This window comes from Sinohyriopsis cumingii, chromosome 12 (assembly GCF_028554795.1).
Source record: "Sinohyriopsis cumingii isolate HCF-2022 chromosome 12, ASM2855479v2, whole genome shotgun sequence".
Lineage (NCBI taxonomy): Eukaryota > Metazoa > Mollusca > Bivalvia > Unionida > Unionidae > Sinohyriopsis > Sinohyriopsis cumingii.
The window spans coordinates 50389726-50394709 of NC_142972.1; positions in this window are offsets into that span (position 1 = coordinate 50389726).

Here is a 4984-nt window from a genome sequence, read left to right on the forward strand (position 1 = left end):
GTACACCATTTGAATATTAACATAAAGATAATTGTTTTAGGTTGAGTAAGGAAGAGTGTTTGAGTCTATACTTTCTTTAAAATGTATTGTTGTGTTTATAGTAGGGACGGAAAAACTGCGTTTATCTTTTAGATAACTAGGGTGATGTTGTCAATACGCCTGTCAGATTGCAGCCAGTGTGTTTGTGTGAGTTGGATTTATAACGTAGCTTTAAACACTTTTTTAGTCATATCGCTACGATGTCTGCAGTGTGGCAGTTTATAGTGATGTCTAATAATGAGGCATCGTGCCAGAGATGTAGCATGATGTCACACCCAATCACATCATCCTGACACCAGGCTGACCAGTACTAACACTAACCTCTTAATGCTGAGCGCCAAGCGAGGAAGCTGTTAGTACCATTTTTGGTAGTCTTTGATATGATTCCGCCGGGGATCGAAGCCACGAACTTCGGCATCCGAGGCGGAAGTTCTAACCACCAGGCCACCGGAGAGGTCAGACTGCAGCCAGAAACCTTGAAAAGATAATGTACTCCGTTCCAGGTCCAAGGTTATCTGATGGCCTATATTTTGGAATATGCCCATTTACAGACGAAAGTGTTAGTAATTAGCCATGATTTCACAGGATGTTGCATCCTATTTTGAACAACTGGCAGTTACAGTTACAATTGTGACTTGTATGTTGTTTTCGTTTATGCTATAAATTATGGTTTACATTTTGCTAATGTATCTGTGATGGAATATGCAAAGATAAGAACAAGAACAAGAGCAACATTTATAATAATAATAATAATAATAATAATAATAATAATAATAATAATAATTATAATAATACATTATACAAGTTAGATAATGTTTAATTCGTACTCTACGGCGATTCTAACCCGGTCCTTGAGTAATCGGTGACCATCACCTTGTCTGCACACATGAGCCCATATTCTCTCACGAGTAAGGACACATCACCAAAAGTGATGTTACTCAGTCGGTGTTATAGTATATATATATGTATCCAGTTATGTAGTGTCAATATTGAAGATGACCATCATCTCAATCTATCTGATCATTTTCCTGCACGGGCAGAGTTGTTAGTTCCAGACGAACTCCTGGAATCAACATTTTTCAAATGTCCAATTAGAATCAACTGGTGAAAAGCTTCTTCAGAACAGCAGGAGCGGTACAGAAGTGAAACCAACGAGCACTTAAACTCAATGGAACTATTTTTACCCAATATTTCAGATGTACAAAACGCCCTAGTTACTGTTGCGACTGTTTTATGCAATACAGCTGACAAAATTCTTCCATAGAAAACCTTCCTGTCACACTTAAAACCTTACTGGAAATTCACTAAAGTGGCTGAACTACATAAAGAGATGAGAAGAAAACGAGTGTTATGGATGAAAGAAGAACGGCCACGTGGTACACAATTTAAAACTTATGTAGAATATAAAAATGCGAAAAGAAAATTCAGAAACCAATTAAACAAGGCAAAAATACAGTACGAACAGGAACAGGTCGATGAACAAGAAAACGTTGCAGAACTGGATGTAGGGAAATTCTACAGAATAGTAAGACTTCATAAAAAGGGACATAGACAAGATATTACTGGACTAAAAGTGGAAGGAGAAATAATACGGGACCCTGATTTGATTCGTGACGCGTGGCGCCAGCATTTTAAACTTTAAGGTACTGAAATATCAGATAGTCATTTTAACGAATCGTGTGCGGCTGAATTTAGAAACAGAATGAAGAATATTGTGGATTCAAATATTGATGACGGAGCAGATAAGGATATGTCTGAAACCATATTACAGAAAGACATTGAAGAGAGCTGAAGAAAAATAAATTACTTAGACATGATACAATATATGCAGAGCATTTAATTTTTGCCTGTCAATATATTAGTTCTATATTGTGCAAAGTGTACAATAGCATAATTTCCTTGGAAACGTATCCTGACTACTTCAAAACTGTAAATGTTATACCTATCTTTAAAGGTGGGAAAAAAGACAGACTAGATATGAATAACTATAGAGATATCTCAAAAAGTATTTGAAAAAATATTGTTGAAAAGGCTAATTCATTTTAGTGAAAGGATCAATTTCCCTCACCCAATACAACAGGGATTTCGAAGCGAATGCAGTGGCATCACTGCAGCCTTTATTATAAAAGAGGGACCAGCCCATTATTTATAAGGTCAATCAAAAGTTTATGTTGCATTCCTGGACAATGCGAAGGCCTTATGATGGCCTCGTTTATAAGCTATTCTATCTCGGAGTTAAAGGTAAACTGTGGAGATTGATTAAAAATTCTTTTCGAGAAGATAGGGCCCTTGTTGTGCTCAACGAGCATCATTCGAAACCAGACTCAGTCAATCAAGGGGTAGGACAAGGAAGAACGCTATCAGCATAGCTATTCTTAGTCATGATAAATGACCTAATATCCTTGCTCGAGTCAACAAAGTCTGGAATACAAGTTGGTACCTTAAGTATCCCTGTGTTTTACTAGCGGATGACACGTCCTTGCTATCTTAGTCATTTAATGGTATGTGTGATTTACTTCGCAACCTCCATGACTACGCATCGAAGTGGAGACTCCGGTATAATGCTGATAAAAGCAATATTGTCATAGAAGAAAAAAATCAAACAAACATATATGTTCATGCTCGGAGATGAAGGGATTCCTATAGTCACTTCTAGAACCTATGCTGGGGTTACTCTCTCCACAGATCTTTCTAATACTGCTGCACTGAAAAATGCTTGTGATAAAGGAAGATCAGTATTTTATTCCCTTGTTGGGACTGGCATTGGAAAGGATGGAATTAATCCAATTAATACTACTAAAATATGGTCAAAAATAGTACTACCTGCAATGACATATGGATGCGAATTATGGTCCAACTTGAGCCAGTCACAGGTATATTATCTAGAAGTATGTCAAAGAAAAGCTGCAAGAAGAATTATAGGGCTTGATCAGCGCTCTTCTACAGAAACAATAATTAGCAGTCTTGGACTGTGGTCATTTGAGTGATATGTAGATAAAATCAAATTAGGTTTCTTCAATAAAATCTGCAGAGCTAATGGTTCACTAGCATGGAACATTACATTCAACAGAAGAATTCTTGACTTCCCGATGCACGAGAGCGAGAGCGTAGGTTTTGTTAAAGATATATATCGTGTTCTTTTGAAATACCAGCTTGGCGGTTTTTTCCACCTGTACGTGAATACCCTATATTCTGTCCCGAAACCAGTCTGGAGGAGGAATATTGAAACGTCAGTTCACTGCTGCGAAGAATCATTGTGGAGGTCTGAACTTGAAATGAGACCTGAACGTTTACATTATGCAAGTGTCCATACTAGTCTTCAACCATTTGCTGTCTGGGAGCTTGGTAAATGTTTTCCTAATAAAACTTGGACTTTCGCTAACATTGCCTGTTTAACTATTCGTTCAATTTCAAAAGAGAATGAATATAATTGTAAACTCTGCAAGAGATTGACTACAGATAGAGCCAAGCATATGTTACTATACTGCCAATGAACGTAATACTATGTTTGAAAAAATAATAGATGCAATAGACATTCTACACTCGCACTGGCTTTTATGTCAGGACAATGATTTATTACTTCGCATCATTTTGGGCAAGAGAGTGATTCTATGGATGATCAATCATGGCAGGCATTCATGTGTGTGGTAGCTGATGGAATAGACACAATGTACATAAGAACAAATGAAATTGAAAACGATATCTGATACTATGGTTGTTCAGTAAATTAGGGAAATGGACCCATTTCATTTTGATCTTATAAATTATCTACATGTGTTCTATGGGAGAGAGAACATGATAATTCATTTAAATTGTTCAAGTCGAATGTAAATAATCCCAATTCCTTTATTTTCCTCTCTTAATCTATGTTGCGCATATATAGCGTTTGCAATGAGTTCTCTCACTCATGTGTTTAGATATTGCATTTTCTTTACGTTTCTTGACACTTAAATTATATATATATATATATATATATATATATATATATATATATATATATATATATATATATATATATATATATATATATATATATATATATATATATGTATATATGTGTATATTTATATGTATGCATATGTGTATATATGTCTATATATGTATATCTGTGTGTATGTATATATATGTGTGTATGTATGTATACGTGTATGAACATATGTATGTGTGTGTTTATATATGTGTATGAGTGTATATATGCATATATGTGTGTATATGTATGTATGTATACATACGTATATATGTCTATATGTGTGCCTGTATACATATATATGTATGTGTATGTATGTGTAAATATATATACATATGTACATGTACAGCGTACTGTAATTCCATTATTGTCAATCTATGTTGATATATTTTCTGTGAAATCTCTTTTGAAGAGGAAATAAAGTCAGTCTGTCATATACCTATATATATATATATATATATATATATATATATATATATATATATATATATATATATATATATATATATATATATATATATATATATACATTTATTTTTATATATATACACACATATACATAACTCTACATACACACACATATGTATGTATATATATATATATATATATATATATATATATATATATATATATATATATATATATATATATATATATATATATACACATACATCTACATACATCTGTCTTGCTCCACTTTTTTTTTTACAAACCGCCATTACGTGATTCTCGCCAGTCAACCCGTTTATGCTATGATGGACCCTCATTAATTGCTTGAAATGATCACTCCCTGGCTCTCCACATTACGTTGTGCTCTCGACTAAACGAATTGGCACTGCATTCATCATTACCTAAATATAAACAGAAGCGAAAAAAGAAACGTCGTTTCAATGCTGGCCTTCGTAAAACAAGGAAGAAGAATTCAAGTTTTTTTCCCTTATATCGGCTCAACAATTTAAAATAAATTGGACCGTTAAT